Source organism: Vulpes lagopus, chromosome 6 (genome assembly GCF_018345385.1).
Source record: "Vulpes lagopus strain Blue_001 chromosome 6, ASM1834538v1, whole genome shotgun sequence".
Taxonomy (NCBI): domain Eukaryota; kingdom Metazoa; phylum Chordata; class Mammalia; order Carnivora; family Canidae; genus Vulpes; species Vulpes lagopus.
This window is the reverse complement of record NC_054829.1, coordinates 65,650,105-65,671,751: the sequence shown is the minus strand read 5'-3', so window position 1 is coordinate 65,671,751 and position 21,647 is coordinate 65,650,105. Positions and strand designations below refer to the sequence as shown.

Here is a 21,647-nt window from a genome sequence, read left to right as displayed (position 1 = left end):
AGTTTCACTATTAGATGTCAAGGTGTTGAGCAGGTTTTATTTATTTGGGGGGGGGGGGCATCTCTCTGTCTCCTGGATCTGAATGCCTGTTTCCTTCCCCAAATTAGGGAAGTTCTCAGCTATAATATGTTCAAATATGCTTTCTGGTCCCCTGTCCCTCTCAGTGCCCTCTGGAACCCCAACTAAACGTAGATTTTTCCTTCTGAGGCTGTCATTTATTTCCCTTAACCTTTCCTCATGGTCTTTTAATTGTTTTTCTCTTTTTTCCTCAGCTTCCTTCCTTGCCATCTACTTGTCTTCTATGTCACTCACTCTTTCTTCTACCTAATTAACCCTTGTCGTTAGGACCTCCCATTTAGATTGCATCTCATTTAATTGATTTTTAATTTCGGCCTGATTAGATCTAAATTCTGCAGTCATGAAATCTCTTAAATCCTTTATGCTTTTTTTCCAGAGCCACCAGTAGCTTTATAATTGTGCTTCTGAATTGGCTTTCTGACATCGAGTTGTAATCCAAATTCTGTAATTCTGTGGGAGAGGGTACTGTTTCTTTTGTGGTGACTTCTTCTTTCTAGTCATTTTGCTCAGTGCAGAGTGGCTAAAAACGAGTTGTACTGGGAAAAGGAAGAACAAAAAAAAAAAAAAAAGGAGTATCCTCTGGTTCTATATACTGTAAATCCCTTGACTTTCCCTGGAGCTTCTCAGCGCTGCTGGATCAAGAACTTGCTCTTCCCCTGTCCTTCCAGCTGGTCTTCTGGGGGAGGGGCCTGCTGGGCTGAATCTCAGGTGTGTGCACCTTGGGGAGCTGCCCCGCCCCCCGCCAGGTGTATGGCTCAGGGGGAGTTGTTTATCTTGTGAAGCCCCTATTCCCTGGCAGCCCCCCTCCCAGGCACAGGGTGACACCAGGAGGAACAACAGTGGCAGCGGCCAGCTCCCCAGCCCTAGAGTCAGCTCCCCCAGTAACTCCCGCAGCTCCCAGTCCACAGGGGCCTGGATGCTCCCGGGGGCGGGCCGCTGACCTGGGCCTTTCAAGCCTCCTCCTGTTCCGGGGGGAGCGCAGGATCCTGGGCTGTGTCCCCCTGCACCCTGGGCTCCAGGGCCTGTGCTGCTGGGATCGTGCTCCCAGGGCGTGCAGCCCCTTTGAGTGCCTTTCAGTCCAGGAAGAATCCGGTGCAGATTTTTTAAGTTCCTCTCTCCGGGGCTGGGCTTTCCTGTCCCCAGTACTCTTGCCGCCCCACTTAGCCTGGCTCCTCACGGGGGCTCCTCCCCCATTGGAGTCTTTTTTATTTTTTTTCCACCTTCCTACTTTGTTAGAAGCGCAAACTCTTCTGTCTGTAGCGTTCCAGTTGTTCTCTCTTTAAATCTCAGGTCGAATTTGTAGGTTTTCAGGATGATTTGAAAGTTATCCAGGTAGGTTGGTGGGGACAGGTGACTTGGGGACCCTACTCCTCCATCTTGCCACGCCCCCTCCAAAAACACATATTTAATGGAAATGAACAAAGATAATAAAAATAATGAGCTATCAGAAATTACAAATCAATGTTTCTCTATTCAAAATGTTATACTACTTAATGTAGCAGTGAGGAAAAACTCACTAAGAACATTATGCCTTTCTAAGAAAACAACTAATTTCATCTAATGCCCTCAAAAATTACATAAGCTATATGTTAGCCTTTACAATTAAGCCAACACAGTTTTGAGGCTAGTGATTTAGCAGCACATCAAAAATAAAATTTTAATAGCATATATGGTTAGTCAATATAGAAACTATTCATTAATCACAAAAGGAGATTTATCTGGGTCATTTATTGATTCACCCATTCATTGATTTATTCATGTTATCACAAACACTACAGAAAGAATACTGAAAGTTCTAAATATCTAGCCAGATTTTAGCATTTTGCTGATTGGGTCAATGCATGCATTAAAATTATAGTACATACCAATCAGCAAGCAATACTTACGTCATGACAAGACTTAATTTTTAGTTTTCAAATATTTACTGATTTGTTATATAGATATATATATATATACATGTTTACAATAGAACACTTAGAAAATAAATCTTTTTAAAGATTTTATGCATTTATTCATGAGAGACAGAGAGAGAGAAAGAGAGGCAGAGACATAGGCACAGGTAGACATAGGCTCCATGCAGGGAGCTCGATGCGGGACTCAATCCTGGGACTCAATCCTGGGACTCCAGGATCATGCCCTGGGACAAAGGCAGATGCTCAACCACTAAGCCACCCAGGAATCTAGAAAAAAAAAATTTAAACAAAGATAGCAATTAAAATAAAGTGATCTACAGTCCTATCACACATATTAGTAAAAAGGTACCCCCTCCACTACATTGCAGATTCCTAAATCAATTAACATACATATATAGTCCATATCAGAACTTTGTGTTCTGCATCAATGAAATATAAACAAAATACCAGTTGTGGAAATATGAATAAAGGACTTGATCAGGCAATTAAAAAAAGAGGCTAACCAAATGGCCAATATAAAAAAGATGGCTAACTTCAGTAATCATGGAGGGAATAAAATTAAAGCAATTTAATATTCTCTGGAATGTCTACATGAAAAAGAGAGAAAGTTCCAAGTGCTGGAAAGGATTTGGAGAAACTGAAACTTGCTTACAGTGCTAGTGGGAGTGTATATTGGTATAATGACTCTGAAAATTGTTAGGCAGGGTTTCTTAAACTTAATTATATGTGTAGCTTATGATTCAGCAATTAATATCATAAATATACTCAACAGAAACAAAATATGTATGTTCACCAAACTCATGTACAACAAAATATAACAGCTCTACTCACAATAGATCTAAACTGAAAATATCCCAAATATCCAATAGCAGTACAATAAATAAATAAATAGCAGTATAGTGATAAACTCTATTCTCTTCAATAATAATGAACATACTAAACCCAAAACTACATGGAAGTGTTTCCAACATAAAACAGTAAAAGTAAAAGTAAAAGTAGATAGATTATCAAAGTTTAAACAAGTGAAAGTACCGGGGGGAAAAACCATGATGCTCTTCCCTGATTCTGCACCCCCATCTCCTTTATGGAACAAAAGCCGGAAACTTCCAGGAGAAGGTCAGCAAATCTTACTGCCCTTTGAAGTACTATTAAAGGGAATCCCTGGTAGCTCAGTGGTCTGGCGCCTGCCTTTGGCCCAGGGTGCGGTCCTGGAGTCCCGGAATTGAGTCCTGCATCAGGCTCCCTGCATGGAGCCTGCTTCTCCCTCTGCCTGTCTCTCTCTGTCTCTCTCTCTCTCTCTCTCTCTCTCTCTCATGAATAAATAAAGAAAATCTTAAATATAATAGCAGGATGCAAACAAAATAATCCCTCTACCCCCTGCGGGAGTAGGAAATTTCTGGACTGAAACCGACAACTGGGGGAAACGAGTAAGATCACTGAAAAAGTCCCTCCGCCCAACAAGAATCTAGGGACATAGCACCTACCTTAGAAGAAAGGAGAGGGGGAATCCCTGGGTGGCGCAGCAGTTTGGCGCCTGCCTTTGGCCCAGGGCGTGATCCTGGAGACCCAGGATCGAATCCCACGTCGGGCTCCGGGTGCATGGAGCCTGCTTCTCTCTCTGCCTCTCTCTCTCTGTGACTATAATAAATAAATTTAAAAAATAAGAAGAATAAGAAAGGAGAAAGTCTTCCTCTTCCTGTGCGTACCACCAAACAAATGGAGCATCAAGTGACAGCACTCTCCTGCTTGTAGAGAAGTAAGAAGATAAAGAAAGACCCTCTCTAGTATACAAGTTCAAAGGGAAGATCTAAAGTTGAAGAAAAAGTAAATCTTGGAAAAAAAAAAAAACTGTAGCAAACCAGCCCCCACCCTAAATTTAAGGTAAATTTAAGGTAATTCTAAAGGAGTTCTAAAGGCTGGGAGGCACAGAAGTTAACCATAGCAACATCACAGATCAAACTCAGTTCAATTCCTGACAAACTGGCTCAACACTCCGTTCAGAAGCCGAGCAACGTGGACCCATTTCCAGGTATGAAATCTAGTCACTTCAGTCTCTATTATCCTATACAAAATATCAGTTGTCAAAAAGAAACTAAAGGCATAAAGAATTTTTTAATTCACTTTCAAGGGATAAAATCATCAACAAAATAAGACTTCCTAAATATGAGAACTATAAGACAGAAAGTGTAAAGTAACTGGACATACTTGAATAGAAACACGTGAAGAATATCAGTAGACTCAGCTCAGCACAGAAAAGAATCCGTGAAGTTTAAAGGAGATCAACAGAAAACTCAAACTGAAATATCAACAGGTAAAAAGTAGGGGTGCTTAGGTGACTCAGTCCATCAAGCATCCAACTCTTAAATCTAGTTCAGGTATCAATCTCAGGGTCATGAGTTCAAGCCCCATGTTGGGCTCTATACCCAGTAGAGTGTACTTCAAAGCAAAACAACTCAGGAAAGAATAGAAAAGAAAAAATAATCTTAGAGGAGAACATCTAAGAGCTCTGAGATGGTATGAACAAGCTGATACATAGGCAATTAGAACCATAAAAGTAGATAGGAAACAAGGAAAAGTAAAAAATTTGAAGAAATAACAGCTGATAGTTTTGAGTTCCAAAAATCTCACTGAACATTAGGCATAAATTATGATAAATGCAGAACACACACACACTTAAACATATCATATTAAAATTCCTCAAAAGCAAAGAAGAAAATATCTTGAAAAAAAAAAAGCCAAAGATTAAAGGTAAATAACATAGATAAGGTACAAAGATAAGAATTACAGCAAGCTTATCACCATAAATAATACAAGCAACTTAAAAAATATAGAGACATCTTTAAAATGCTGAAAGAAAAAAAAAGAAACTGTTAATGAGGAATGTACTTCTTTTGTACTTCCATAGTACAAGTGTCTACAATAATAGCACAAAAGAAGAGAGGAAAAAATCTAGAATATCCCCTCTTTTGGTCCTCAAAGTACCTATGAAGTGGTTCAATATGATTTGAAGATATATTCTCATTAGTTAGAGATACATATTATAAATTCTAAGGCCATCTCTGAAAAAAAGTGAGAGTTACATATAATAAGGCAACAATGGAGTAAAAATGAAATTACAAAAATTACTCAATCCAAAAGAAGCTATAAAAGAGAAAAAAATACAGTTGTCAGACAACACTAATAGAAAATTGTTAGGAGGATGGTAGATTTCAATCCCGTCATATCAATAACACAATGAAGTAAAAGTGTGGGAGAAGCTATGCATGGAAAAACTAATCAAAATAAAGATGAATGATTATATTTATATATGATAAAATCAATATGCAAGAAATAATAATTTTAAATGCCTATGCAGCAACGAAGCTTCACAATCCTTGAGGCAAAATTGAAAATACTGAAAGGAGAAATAGAAAAATCCACAGTTTGCAGTTGGAGACTTTGACACTCTTCTTTCAGTAACTAAGAGAAAATGTAGATGGAAATTCAGAGAATTTCAGGGAATTCCAACTACAGAGAAGATCTAAACTATGTCACCTATAAACTTGACTTATTTTCCCTTTAGAGAATACTCCACTAAATAATAGCAAAATATGTATTATTTTCAAAGCATATGAAACACTTTCCAAGACAACTATTTAAAACCAAATGTCAACAAAATTTAAAAATTGATCTACACAACGTATGTTTTCTAACAATCACAGATTAAAATTAGGAATCAATACCAATAAACTATCTGGAAAATACCCCAAATATTTGAAAATTAATACAATACTAATGGGTCAGGAAAGTCGAAAAGGATATAACAGTTAAATATACTTTGTACCAAATGACAATGAAAAAACGTTAGGTGACGCCAGAAGCTAAAGAAGTGCTTGGGGGAAATTTATACATTAAATGCTTATCTTAGATGAGAGGAAAAAAATCTTAAACCAATATCCTAAAGTTTCCACTCTAAGTAACTTGAGAATAAAAGAGAAAATTAAGTTCCAAGCAAGTAGAGGGAAAAAATAAATAAGTAAAATCAGAAGTCAATGAAAACGAGGGCAATAAAAAAAATGGGAAAAAAAACATAAAACACTTGTTCCTTGATGGAGAGGAATGGGGGAGGGAAGATTGGTAAAACTGGTAAATCTCTAGCCAAGCAAACCGAGAGAGAGAGAGAGAGAGAGAGAGAGAGAATCACATTATACATACATACATTATGAATGTCAGAAATTAAAGAGAAAATATCATGGCATTAATAGGAACACTACAAACAACTCTACACCCATAAAATCCACCACTTAGATAAAATAGTGAAATTCTCTGAAAGATCCAAACTCCAAAATCTCACTGAAGAATTAGATAAATGGAATATTCCTAAATTTATTACAGTGATTGAATTTATACTGGAAAACTCCCCAACAAAGCAAGCTGCAGGCCACATGGTTTTATTCCTGAATTTTCATCAACTGATCAATATACTACCTTGTTTTAGTGTGTTTCTGTTTTATGACCCCTTATTTAATACATATTGTTCATCCATTGACATTGGACTCACTGACCAGCAGCAGGATTCTTCTGTCCTGAGCAAAGCTTCTCTCTCATGTGTTTCTTCTTTAAGTCCTAACACTTAGGAACACCAGACATCATTTCAGCAGTACACTAAGGGGGCATTTGAAACAGTAAATAAAAAGCACAAAAATGTGAGTAACATGAAAATAAACAGACCAGGAAAATGCTGCTTGTTTGCAGTATGAGAGCTGAGACAGAAAAGCAAAGTAACACCTTGTCTGACCTCTGCTGGGACCATGCACACTGGGGGACTCAAATTTTTTGCTGTTCTGTGCATGTCTGCAAATGTTGCAAAAGCACCATGAATATTGATTTTGGGGTTAGAGACAAATTTTGCCAAGTAGGCAAATTAACAAACACAGAATCTATAGATAATGAGGATTGACTGTAATTCACCATATCAACAGAATAAGAAGAGAAACTCTGTTATTATCTCAGTAGATGGAGAAAAAAGCTTTTGAAAAATTCAACACCCCTTCATGATAAAGCTTTGAGCAAACTGGTAATAGAAAGGAACGTCGTCAAGTTGATAAAGGGCACCTACTAAAAAAACTACGGCTCAGATTATACATAATGGTAAAAGGCTAAATATTTCCCTTCCCTATGATTGGAAACCAGACAGGGATTTCTGCTTTCACATCTCTTCATCAACATCTTATTGGCTGTCCTACTTAGCATAATAAAACAGTACAAAAAAAGACACACAGAAAAAAGAAATACAACTGTCCTTATTCTCAGAAAACAAGACTGTCTACCTAGAAAACTCCAAGACTCTTTTTTATCTTATTTTATTTAAATGCAATTAATAAACATATAGTGTATCATTAGTTTCAGATGTAGTTTAAGTATTCATCAATTGCATGTAACACCCAGTGCTCATTAGATCACATGCCCTTCTTAATGAATCTTAAAAAAAAAAAAAAGTAATGCTAAAAAGCAATTTTATCATGGTTGCAGGATATAAGGACAATATGATATAAGAGCAATTTTGTTCTATATAGTAGCAATGAACAATTGGAAATTGAGATAAAATTAAACTTTACAGTGGCACCAAATATAACACAGGTATAAATCTTACAAAGTATGTGCAAATCTTCATACATAAAATTATAAAGCTCTAATTGAGGACATCAAATAAAACTTAAATTAGTTGAGCAATATATACCATGTTCCTGGAGTTAAAAATTCAACAGTCTTAATATGGCAATTCTCCCCAAGTTCATGTACAGTATAATTTCAATCAAAATTTCAACAATTCTTTAATAGAATAGACAAGTTGTTTCTAAAAACTGTATGTGAGGGTAAAGAAACTAAAATAGCCAAAACAATTCTGAAAAAGAATAAATTTGGAGTCCTTACACAACCCGATTTCCATTCCGACCATAAAGATCAAGACAGTGTGGTCTCTGGTTTGAGGGGGCGAGGGGAAGGACATCAAGAGAGCACACTAAAAAGTCCAATAATATATCCACCTATATACAGGCAATTAATCTCCACAAAGATGCAAAGTAATTTCGATACAGAAAGGATTTTCTGTTTAACATGTGGTTCCAGCATATACAAAAGAATGACTCTCTTTCATCATACGTCACATTCAACACAGAAAATTTAACCAAAATGGGTCATTGACATAAATTAAAAACTCTAAAGCCATAAAAATATATGATGCCTGATATAATCAAATAATCTATATCCTTTTTGATTCTTTGTTGTGGAATTATTTTGTCTTATTCTAAGTTTTTATTTAAATTCCCGTTAGTTAACAAATAGTGTAATATTAGTTTCATGTGTACAATGTAGTGATTCAACACTTCCACACAACACCTGGTCCTCATCGCAGCAAGTGCGCTTAATCCCCATCATTTGTAAGTTTGTCACTTTTTGATTTGTGTATTTTGAAATTCTGTTATTAAGTGCATAGACATTTATAAATTATTATAATTCCTCAATATATGAACATAATTATCATTAGGAAATGTGCCTTTTTGTCTCTTGTAACCCTTCTCATCTTGAAGTCTTTTCCTACATTAATATAACAACTCCAGCTTCTCTGATCTTACGGTTTGCATAGTATATATTTTGTCTTCCTTGTAAATCCACCCTATCTGTGTCTTTGTGTCCAACTCTCTTGCAGACAACATCCAGCTGCTTTCTGGTTCTTGTTTTCTTGCCCATCTGAAAAAGTCTCTTTTTGCCCATCCCCCATCCCCTCGGGCAACCATCAGTTTGTTCTCTGCATTTATAGATCTGCGTCTGCTTTTTGTTTGTTTGTTTAGATTACACAGTATAAGTGAAATCATATGGTAGTTGATTTTCTGACTTTTTTTTTTTCTGACTTATTTCACTTAATACAACCCTCTCTAGGTCCATGCATGTTGTCTCAAGTGGTGAGATCTCATTCTATTTTTATGGCTGAGTCCATTTGCTGTTCCATTTGACTGAAAAACAGTCTTTTGATTGGAGTGTTTTGCCCACTTTACCTGAAGGTGTACTCAGATAGTTGTATTTAAGTCATTTTGCTATTTTTCGATTTGCCACCTATTTACTTCTGTCTGTTCTTTCTCCTTTTCTGCTTTATTTTATGTTAAATTATTTTGAGTATTCCATTTTTTCTCTTGACCTACTAGCTTTAATTCTTTGCATTTTAGTATTAGTAAGGTATTACAACATCCATCATTAATTTAGTGCAAAATTCTTGGAGTTAATGTTTAATTATTTAAGTTAAATATTAGAAACTTGGAACAATACTTCTATAGTTATTCCATATTCCTTGTGTTATTGTTATCATACATACTATATCTATTTTGTCTATTTTATAAGCCCAATATTCAGCTATAACTTTAGCTCTGGGCCACCACCTGCCTTTTAAAATACTTTAGAAAAAGAAAAATGTAATCTTTTATATTTACCAACATATTTATTTCCTGTGTACTTTATTTCTTTTTAAAAATCTGAGTTACCATTAGTGTCCTTTCCCTTCAGTCTAAAGCACCTCGTCTAAAAATTTAGAGGCAGTATGCTAGATTCAGCAGATATAAAATTATTAATGGACAATTTCAACAACTTGAACATGTCTTCTCAATATTTTATGGACCGTTGTTACTGATAAGAAGTCAATCATTAACTATACTGCTATTCCCTTGCATGTAATTTGTCATACTTTTCTAGCTGCTTTCAATATTTTTCCCCATCATTGACTTTCAGTAGTTTGATAAAAATACACCTACCTGGGACGTTCTGTTTTCGTCCTGCTTAAGTTTTATTAAAAATTCTTGAATCTTCATTTTTTACATTTCCCCCAACCCATTTGGGAAGATTTTGGCTATTATAACTTCAAGATTCTCTGGAACACTTGAGACTCTCTCCCTTCCTCTCCTTCTTCCCCTCCTAGGACATAAGTTACACATATAATGGACTGTTGGATATTGTTCCACAGCTCCCTAAGGTTCTCCTTAGTTTTTTTTTTTTTTTCAATAAACTTCCGTTATTCACATTAGGTGATCTTTATTGATCTAATCTCAAGTTTACTAATGTTTTTTCTACCACCGCCAAATATAGAGCCTACCCATCAATTTTTCCTTTTAATTATTGTACTTTACAGGTCTAGATTTTTTTCAATTGATTCTGTTTTTGTGTTGATAGTTCCCCTAACTCTTCAATATTTCCTGTATTATTTGAGCATATTTGCCTTTAATTTTTTAACACATTATAGTAACTATTTTGATATCTTCATTTGCTAAAGCTAGTTTCTGGACCCACTAAAAGTCAACTTCTACTGTTTTTTGTTTTGTTTTGTTTTTTGATTTTGTTTTTGTTTTTGCGTAGGTCACATTTTCCTGTTGTTTTGACAGGCCTAGTAATTTTTAGTTAAAAATGACAGTGTACATATTGCAATATGTATCCATCTTCTGAGGACTGTTTTTTGTTGCTTCCTTTGTTTTCTGTATTTTATTGTTGTTCTAATACACAATGACCTATTCCAGATTCAAAGTGTAAACTTGGTCTACAGTACATTTTGCAACAGGTGATTTTTATAAAATTGATTGATTTTTATAAATTCCCAAAGCTACATTTTTTTAGCCTGAGAGTGCCCCCTGCATCTGCAAGTCGAGCAGTTAGCCAAGCCAAGGATTTGAGCAGGGTATAGACATGGATTGGAGGCCTCACTGTATAGTATCGCATGGCTTAAGTGATCCCTTCAAGTTTCAGCTGCTCCTCAGTTTCAGGTCCTGTCCACTGATGCCTCAAGCCCATAATACTTCAGCTGCCTGCCCCCAAGCTGTGCATACTTTGGGAAAGGTACTCTGTTAAAATAGCAACAAACACAGAGCTCATCCAGTGCAGCTCTGTCTTTCAAGGTTCAGTTTCTTCTTCAATCTCTATTTGTTTAGGGGTAGTCCCTCTAGGTTCTTCCCTGCACATGTGTAGTTTAGTATCAGGGATTTAGGCAATATACACTAGATTTTGGATCTCATCCATTCTGTAATTCTCACAAGATTTCCCTCTTAAATTTACAGCAATCCTTCCAGGCCTCATCTGGTTCTTTGAGTTTTTTTGCTTTGTTTTGTTGTCATCTCCACCCACAAACATGTAGTTTTCTGCTGCCGTAGACATAGTGGTTGAGAAGAACGTACAGGAAAAATAATTACAAATGCTCAATTTCTACCCTGTATAGTTAGAATTTTTCAAGAGTAAACTCTTCTCCATTTTTACATAATTTAAAATGTTTTCCGGTGATTCTATCATTTTTTGTACAGATTTTACAACTGCAAAAAATAATAAAATAAAATAAAATAAATAAAATAAAATAAAAGATTTTACAACTGCTATTTCCAAAGAGTTTGCATTAACAGTTAATTCTATTGCCAATACTCTAAAGAGCATTTAAAGTGTTATTGTTTTCAGTTTTATTACAGAAACAAAACACGTTTATTATAATAAATTTAGCAAATGTAGGCATATGCAGAAAAGGAAATGAAAATTACTTATAATCTAACTATCTGAAGGTAACCATCGATAATATTTTTTTAAGATTTATTTATTTGTATTTATGATAGACACAGAGAGAGAGAGAAAGAGGCAGAAACACAGGAGGAGGGAGAAGCAGGCTCCATGCCAGGAGCCCGACGTGGGACTCGATCCTGGGACTCCAGGATCGCACCCTGGGACAAAGGCAGGCGCCAAACCGCTGAGCCACCCAGGGACCCCCTAACCATCGATAATATTTTAATAACATTATAATACTATTGATAATATTTCTATCATTTCTGCAATGAGATTATTGCATGAGATTGCCAGTTTTCAACCATAAACATTCCTGAAAGATATGCAAAAGTCATTATTAAGAATGACTTTTATAAAAAAAAAAAAAAAAGAATGACTTTTATGTTATAAGATACCAAACTTAGATATATTTAAAGAACAATAAAGAAATATTATGAGCAACTTCATACCCAAAAGAGTGACGGCCTCAAGAAAATGGCCAAATACCTTTAAGGAAATAAATTACCAAACTTTCAAAATCTGTGGGGAGAAGAAGTAATCAGTTTTAGATGTTTATACAACTGAGTATCCATCTGGAAGTTTATGGAGAAACATCAGGGCTGCATTAATAGATTTTAAAGTCACCACTGTCTAGATAAAACTGGATGGAGACCATATACTCTTAGCCTTTGTAGGGCATGTGGAAGAATTTTGTCTTTATTCCCAAAGCAATAGAAGCCACTGGCAAGTTTTATGCAAGAAGTTGACCTAAGGCTTGTCTTTTGAGAGGTTCAGTAACTACACCACAAACACCTTAACAGGGGAGAGAGAGAATTGCAGGGAAATAAATCTTATAACTATTTCAGTAGGTCAGATGAAAATGATGGCCTACAGTGCTTTTGAATAAAGTAGGAAGATTTATGAGCTATTAAGAAGGTAAAATCAGAAGGGTTTGTTGATGGATTTGATGTTTAGAATGAAAAACAGTTTCTTCTGGCCTGTGTAACTACATATGAGATTGCCATTCACTGGACTAAGGAAAGTGCAAACTATACGTTAATTTTTTAAATTTATATCTACTTGGAAAGTGTGTAAGCCTTAAGAGAAATTTTTTCTTTTACATTTAAAACATTTGATCTCAAAATTAACGTAAATATAGAAGGAACATATCTCACATAATAAAGGCCATATACAATAAGCCCTCAGCTAACAGCATGCTTGATGATGAAAAGCTGAAAGCTTTTCCCCTAAGATTAGGAACAAGGCAAGGGTGCCCACTCACTACTTTTACTCAACAGTGTTGGAAGTCCTAGCCAATTAGGCAAAAAAGAAAAAAGGAAAAAGAAAGAAAGAAAGAGCATCCAAGTTGGTAAAGAACAAGTAAAACTGTCACTATTTGCAGAAGACATAATACCATATGTAGAAACCCTGAAAACTTACCAAAAAATAATTAGAACTCATAAGTGAATTCAGCAGTTGCAGGATACAAAAATCAATATGCAGCAATCTGTTATGCTTCGCTAATAACAAACTATCAAAAAGAGAAATTCAGCAAATAATCCCATGCACAGGGACAGCTGGGTGGCTCAGTGGTTTAGTGCCTACCTTTGGCCCAGGGCGTGATCCTGGGGTCCCTGGATTGAATCCATCAGGCTCCCTGCATGGAGCCTGCTTCTCCCTATGCCTATGTCTCTGCCTCTCTCTCTCTCTCTCTCTCATAAATAAATAAAATATTAAAAAAATAATAATCCCATGCACAATTGCATCAAAAGGAATAAAATACCTAGGAATAAATCTAACCAAGGAGTGAAAGACCTGTCCTCTGAAAACTGTAAGATATTGATGAAAGAATTTGAGTATGACACAGATAAATGGAAAGGTATTCCATGCTCATGGATTGGAAGAATACATTAATAGGTCTGTGATACCCAAAGAAATATACAGGTTTAATGTAATCCCTATCAAAATACCAATAGCAGTTTTCACAGAACTAAAACAAACGATCCTAAAATTTGTATGAAACTGTAAAAGACCCCAAAGAGCCCCAATAGTTCTTCTTGAAAAAAAATAACAAATCTGAAGTTATTACAGTCTCATACTTCAAGATATACTATAAAGCTCTAGTAATTAAAACAGATACGGGAACAAAAATAGACATAGAGATCAATAAAACAAGATAGAAAGCCCAGAAATAAACCCATGTATATACAGTCATTTAATCTACATCAAAAAAGGCAAGAATATACACTAAGGAAGAGATTATTTTCTAACAAGTTGTGTTGGGAAACTCGACAGCCACGTGCAACAGAATGAAAAAGGACCACTATCTTACAACATACACGAAATAAACTCAAAATAAATGATGACCTAAATGCAATATCTAAAACTCCTGAAAGGAAACATAGGCAGTAAACCCTTGGACATTGGCCTTAGCAACATTTTTCTGGATAGGTCTCCCCAGGCAAGGGAAACAAAAGCAAAGAATAACAATTAGGACTACATCAAACTAAAAATCTTTTGCAAATTGAAGGAAACCATGAACAAAATGAACAGACAACCAACTGAATGGGAAAAGATATTTGCAAATATATTCAGTAAGAATTTAAAGTCCAAAATACATAAAGAACTCCTATGACTCAACATGAAAAGAAAATCTGATTAAAATTGGGCAGAGGACCTGAATAGACATCTTTCAAAGAAGACATCTTTCAGAAGCCAACAGGAACCTGAAAAGATGCTGAGCATTACCAATCTTCGGAGAAACACAAATCCATATCACAGTGCGGTATCACCTCACACCTGTCAGAATGCCTAGTATCAAAGATACAAGAAATACTAAATGTTGAGGAGGATCTGGAGAAAAAAAAGAACCCTTGTGCACTGTTGGTGGGAATTTAAATTGGTGCAGCCCCTTGGGAAAACAGTACAAAGGAAGACGAGTGAAATGAGTTAAGGAGTTTAATAAGTAAAAACATAAGGAACACAGTCAATAATGTTGTAATAACTCTGTATAGTGACAGATAATAACTACACTTATCATGGTGATCATTTAACAATGTATATAAGTGTCAAATCATTATGTTGTACACTTGAAACTAATATGTCAACCATTTGTCCATTAAAAATAAAAACTATAACAAAAAAACTGAAAAAAATTAACATGAATAGCCTGTCTAGACACATGAGACTAACAAAGGCACTCCAGTTGCCTAGTAATATTGTCATACCTTTTAAAACATGATTACAAAGAATCATGCTAATATTGTCACACCTGTCTCTACCTCAAATTTTCCCACACTAAATTGTCAGCGTAATTTCAGCTCCCGGTAAACAACCTAGCCTATTTCTGAGTCTTAGTCCTTCCATAAGTTTTAAAACTCCTTCAGCTTCTGACACTAAGTGATCATATTTATTGCTGTTTACGTGGCCCACCTTAAAAGTATTCATGTGTTACTGGATGAAATATGCAGAATAATGACCTACTGGGGGGACACCTGGGTGGCTTAGTCTGTTAAGCCTCTGCCTTGGCTCAGGTCATGATCTCAGGGTCCTGAGATCAAGCCCTGCATAAGACTCCTTTCTCAGCGGGGAGTCTGCTTCTCTCTCCCCATCTATCTGCCTCTCCCCTTGCTTGTGCTCTTTCTGTCTCTCTCTCTCTCTCTCTCAAATAAATAAATAAAATTTTGAAGTGACCTATTGCTACAAGAAAAAATTTTAAAACAGGTCTTTCTAGCATGTAAATAATTATAATAAGCATTGAGTATTAATATTTAGCATAAAACTTTTGGCAAATTCATTTATTTTCCCTTAAAACACTGATAACATTTTGTAATTGTTGCTCTGTGTTATATTGATTTTTGTGACAATATCTAATTGCTTTCTCATTTCTCTAAAAAAAAGTCATTCATTCTGATAGGTATCATATAAATAAAAGTGCATTTCACAAACCAATGCTAACAATTAGTTCAAATAGAAATTTTAAAGTTAGAAGACTACAGAGGATAAATACGTATCCCGTAATATTAAAGATAACCATTTAGTAAGTATTAAATTATAAAAATACAAGCCATACTAAAGTTACTCAAATGTGAACCACGGACTACATAGCAGTTATCAGTCATATATCATTATGTGATACATCTCACACCTATGTATTTTCAGTGCCTAATTGGAAATGACAAAACCTGACAAGAGTATTTTTGACACTACCTGACAAGAGTATTTTTTAAAAAGATCTATTTATTTAGAAAGAGGGATGGGGAAGGGGTGGAGGGAGAGAATCTTCAAGCAGACTCCCTGCTGCACATGAGAGGAGGGAGGTTGTGGGGGGGGCAGTACTTTATCTCACAATCCATGAGATCATACTAGAGCCAAAACCAAGAGTCAGACACTTAGCAAACTGAGCCACATAGGCACCCCTTGACAAGAGTCTTTTGTGTCCAGTAGAAAAGAACAGCAAGGCATGATAGAGACACAGTATCTGGAATGTGTGGTGATGACCAAGGATGCAACAGTCCTCAACAGTGGCGCCTAGTAGGCATCATGACACCCAGGAAAAACAAAAGTGGTTTCTAAGAGAGCAACACAACCCAGAACATATATTCAATATAAGCAACAAGACTGCTCACTGCATAACATATGGTCATCCAACCAATCTGTCAATGAAAAGATGTGAAGCATTCAGCAGGAGCTCCCAGAAATATTGAATTTAGAGGTAAGAGACTTTTGAAACCAGACGACACCCTACATGAGCCAAGGGAAATCTTGGTTATTATCATTAATATAAGCCCTCAGTAAGGCCTGAAGAAATACATGATTCTGGTGTACTCTATAAGGGAAAAGCAGAAGGGAGAGAAGTTTATCCCAATCATCACCCAAGTCCTTGAGTATATAATCGTTGAATTTGTTATTAACAAAGAAGGAGAAGTAGCACCATCCTCCAATCTCTTCCTTGGTATCAGGACAAGAGGAGAAATGGCTTGGCAATAAAAATGATGTCATGGCTCCTTTTGGATCATGATAGGAACATAGTTGGGCCATCACTTCTACTGTCTGTCCCGGGGAAGCTGAGGAGTTGTTTTAGGTCAATAGAACCTGAAACAGCAGATTGCACAGCAGACAGAGGAGACTACCTGGTGACCTTGGCAATCCTTTTATGTTGTTTCTCTCTTGTTTCTGTCTTCATAAATGAGAGCTTGTGTTTCACTAACCCATCTCTCCTAAAGCAGCACTGATTGCTCAATGCCCCAAGTGCAGCTGTATTTCTTAGTGTAACCAAGTAGATGGATATCAAGAACTATCACATTTCTTTCAGTCATTAGGCAGGCAGAGTTTCTTAAAGAGAACCAATTTATTTTACTTTGTGAAACATTGGGAGTACATAAATGTGCTGACACTTGATCTTTCCTGACTTAACATGTGAGTAACTTCAACCAATACTTTAAAACTCCCCTAGCCAACTGTGACATTACAAAATAAGCTCCATGAAGGCAGGGATTTTTGGCCTGCTTTGTTTAACGCTGTACCTGTGGGGCCTAAAATTGTGTTTGACACAGATTAGATTTTCAACATTTTTAATTAATCAACACCAGTGACTTCGCTCAAGATAAGATGAATTAAGCACCACTAATAACTTAAAATGAGGACAGTGTATTTCAAGTATCTGGGGAGAATAGTAGCATGCATTCCAGGCTTAAGGAAAGGAATAGTTAAAATAAATCATGAGAAATAAAAAGTATGTGGGTCATTCAGATAAAAAGAAAAGATATCCCAGGTAGAAGCCAACAAAGTAATCTAAGTCCCTGGGGCTAAGAAACACACTGTGTGTACAAAGAAGAGCAAGTGATGCAGTGAATTCAAGGAATGGAACATGAAAGAGAGAAAACAGAATGAACATTGGAAAGACAGGTTATGGTTAAGGTTGATGTAAGGCAAATACAGAGACTCAAAGGGCAAGCCACAGGATATGGATTTTATGCTCTCGGAGTGGAAGAGCTGCTTTCTGCTCTGAATGTGAAAATCTTATCTGACTCCTGGAAAAATTAATCAAGCAGCAGTCCAGATTGGTAAGGATAGAACTGAAGACAAAATGCACAATAGAAAGGCGGGTCATACTCTTCCTGAACAATCTAAAAAACAACACCTGATAGCAAGGAGTGGCCTCCTCCAGTCAAATCTATCTGATTTTAAAGAACATGAATTCGTATAACTTACTTCAGATGGGCAGTAAGAATAAAGGCAAAAATGCTATAAAACCAAGAATTGTGGTTTTCTTAGATCTGTCAAAAATTGATTTTTTTCTTATTCTTAAAGGCCTTTAGGCACCAACTGTAGAATAGTAAAACCAAAGAGTAAAAATAGCTTTCAGTACAAAAGGTAGGAACACAAAGAGAAAGGAAAAGCCCAATGGCAATAGACTGCAATGATATGAGAAAGGTGTGTTTGGCAGAAAGAGCAAAAAGCAGGTAGGAGATGAGAAAACACTGAGACGTGACACCTAGAAGTGTATTCTGCAGGACATGATCCATGATACACTGCAAAATCCATAGGATGCATATATTACAGAAAGAGAGAGTTCGGGGAAAAAATGAAATTCAGCTTTAAGAATTTATACAAAGGGTAGTACAGCCCTAGTGATTGATTATCCAAATCCCAAGCAAACAGGAGTATTAGTCTGTCATCCCCCTCAATGCCCAGGAAGAAACCACAGGGTCCAAAGCACTCAGGGCACAAAAGCAGAAATAAAATTTTGACCTAGCAATGTTTGGATAGAGCCAAGACTAAAAGTCAAGTGAGATGAAGTTAGATGGCAAAACTAAATTCACTTTTGTAAAGTATGCACACCAATTCATAATGCCTGATTTAAATACAAAGTAACTCTTGAGCACAATTTTATCTCATGCTATTCATTTTTGTTAGAAATTTCAATTACATTGTTTTGCCATTTTCTAAGAATCATTAATTATCATTAAAGGAAAAATGTCTAAATCTGGTCATGCTCCACCCAATATCTTTTCATTTGAACTGGTGGCCAGGTGACACTTGATGCACATTTGATATACACAATTGGGTCTCTAGGCTTTAGAGAGAAAGGAATGAGAAGAGTGACTATCTGATTGGCCTTCTGAGAGAGGATGGCAACATGAAATGCACATGTTATACGTTGAGCTCTTCCTTTCATATGTGAAAAGATTGGACATTATTCTGTCCCTTCCTTACCCAACACATGCAGAGAGTTTGACCATGATCTCTAATCCATTCCTGATGGTGCTCATGCATTGCTGTACTTCTTTTGTTTAAGATTTTATATATTTATGCACAAGAGACACAGGGAGAGAGAGGCAGAGACATAGGAAGAGGGAGAAGCAGGCTCCATGCTGGAAGCCCGATGCAGGACTCAATCCCAGGACCCTGGGATCATACCCTGAACCGAAGGCAGACGCTCAACCGCTGAGCCACCCAGGCATCCCTGCTGTACTTATTTTTAAGATTGAATCCTTAAAGGATAGGAAGCAGCATGTCATTGATCCACGTCATATACAGCAGCCTGAAAATTGCTCTTTCCTGTTGTGAACCAAGCATCTATGAGTGGAAATGAGTCAAGGGACATCAGTATTTTTTAGTCATAGAAGGAGAGCAGAACATGAGAAAGCTACAGAGAAGGAGACACAGGCTTTTACCCAAAGACAGAGCAGAACATATAATTCACTGGAGGCTATAAGAACCAATGGGTAGGAGGGAGATGTTCTCTGGGAAGAACTAGGAGGAGGAGGAGGATAACCAAAAGGCTGTTTTCTGAAAAAGAAGTTGAGCTAATCTGAAAAGGATTGCATTTTAAGCCACTAATTGACTCAAATGGATAAGTTGAATCCTTTCACACACATTCACATATCTTGCCCCACTCCTGAGAGAAATGAACTAACACATACACGGGTTGTCAAATCAAACAAACGAATCAGTCATATCCAGTAGCATACTTTACGAAATAATTTCGAGTAGACATGAAACCAAGAGGTTCAGATAAGATAAACAGAAGTCTGAATCATCAAAGGCAGCTCCTCAGGTCTTTCCTTCCCATCTTGAACAAAATTAAGGAGGTTTGGGGAGTGCCTCACAGAGCAGAAAGTGTTTAGGTTATAAAACAAGTCTGTTTTACACTCCAGAGTGTTGAAAGCCTTTGTGAAGTTCTCCAGGAAGCTAGGCCTTAACCTCTGGGTTTTACTTGCTATGGCTAATCTTCACCTAGGGGCAATCTGCTAAGGGCATATCAGGGATAAAAATACATCAGTATATTTATTCAAAAGTCCATTTGAGATTAGACTGAGCCACCCAATTCTTTCCACTTCCTCATAAAATCTCTCTCTCCATATCCAAGCAGGACAGATTGCAGGTCAGCTGCTCTAAGCCCCCTCCATGCAGTAAGTGGAACTCTTATAGAAGAATAAGAGTAAAGAAAGTTTTATTCCTGCATCTATGTGTCATTGATTCCAATTTCCTGTGATCTAACTAGTTCAATTTTGGCCATGATCTGTCTTCTCGTTTAAATGCTATTTTGCCATTTATTTCATGAGTCAGCAGCTCCTCTACAGAGTCTTCTTTCCATAAAATCTTTCCATAAAAATCCTATTGCCTATCACTTTGAGTTCATATTTTGGAAATCTTAAAAAGGTCCTTACATTTGGAAGGAATATTCAAACTGACTTCAAGATAGAGTATATTTAGCACATAAAACTTCAGTAACTATTTTTTCAAGTTAAAAAACATTGTCCTGGGCACCTGGGTGGCTCAGCTGGTTAAGCATCTATCTGCCTTTGGCTCAGGTCATGATCCCAGGGTCCTGAGATCAAGTCCCACACGTCAGGCTACCTGCTCAGTGGGGAGCCAGCTTCTCTTTCTGCCCTTCCCCTTGCTCATGATCTCTCTCTTTCTCAAATAAATAAATTAATTAAATGTTTTAAATGTACAGAAAAAGGTCAAATATATTCTATTAAGAATAGAAAAGTCCCTCTCTCCTCCAGCAAGCCAAGATGCTAAAAGGGAAGAAGGCAAAGGGGAGAATGTGGCCCCAGCCCCTGCCGTTGTAAAGAAGCAGGAGGCCAAGAGGATGGTCAATTCCCTATTTGAGAAACAGCCCAAGAATTTTGGCATTGGAAAAAAAATCCTGGCCAAAAGGGACCCCAACTGCTTTGTCAAATGGCCTGGCTACATCTGGCTGCGGCAGCTAAGGGCTATTCTCTAGAAACATCTAAGAAGTGCCTCTTGCATTTAACCAGTTCACCCAGGCCTTTCACCACCAAACAGCTACTCAACTGCTTAAGCTAGCCCACAATTACAGACCAGAGACAAAGCAAGAGAAGAAGCAGAGATTGTTGACCTTAGATGAATAGAAAGCTGCAGGCAAAGGGGATGCCCCCACTAAGAGGCCACCTTTCCTTCGAGCTGAGGTTAACACTGTCACCACCTTGGTGGAAAACCAGAAGGCTCAGCTGGTAGTAATAGCACATGATGTGGATCCCATTGAGCTGGTTGTCTTCCTGCCTGCCCTGTGTCGTAAGTTGGGGGTTCCCTACTGCATTATCAAGGCCAAGCTAGGGCATCTGGTCCACAGGAAGACCTGCATCGTTGTCACCTTCACACAGGTTAACTGGGAAGACAAGAGAGCTCTGGCTAAGCTGGTTGAAGCCATCAGGACCAATTACAATGACAGGTATGACAAGCTCCACTGCCACAGGGGAGGCAATGTCCTGGGTCCAAAGTGGGTGGCTCGCATTGCCAAACTGCAAAAAGCAAAGGCTAAAGAACCGGCCACCAAACTGGGCTGAGTGGATGCTGTTGAATTTTCTGTACATAAAAGTAATAAAACGTTCTCCTCAAAAAAAAAAAAAAAAAGAAAGAAAAGAAAAGTCACCCTAAAATGTGTTATGAAAACATTTTCAATGCAACACAGAAAGTGTGCAGTTCTTTTTGTCCAAATACATGGGATGCATTTAATACTAAAAGGATTCTGAGAATGTCCTCAGTCAGAGTCTTGCTAAAATTAAGTAAGGGATGTTCATAAGCAAGCAAACAGGTATATGGTCCAAAAATGACATAACATAGCTAAAGTCTTCTTAGTTAAAA

At 37.0% G+C, this 21,647-nt stretch overlaps 1 pseudogene; it reads left to right on the top strand.

Annotated features, from left to right (window-relative positions):
- The first annotated feature begins 17,933 nt into the window (after window positions 1–17,933).
- LOC121492574 lies at window positions 17,934–21,349 on the top strand (annotated as a pseudogene).
- Window positions 21,350–21,647: the final 298 nt, after the last annotated feature.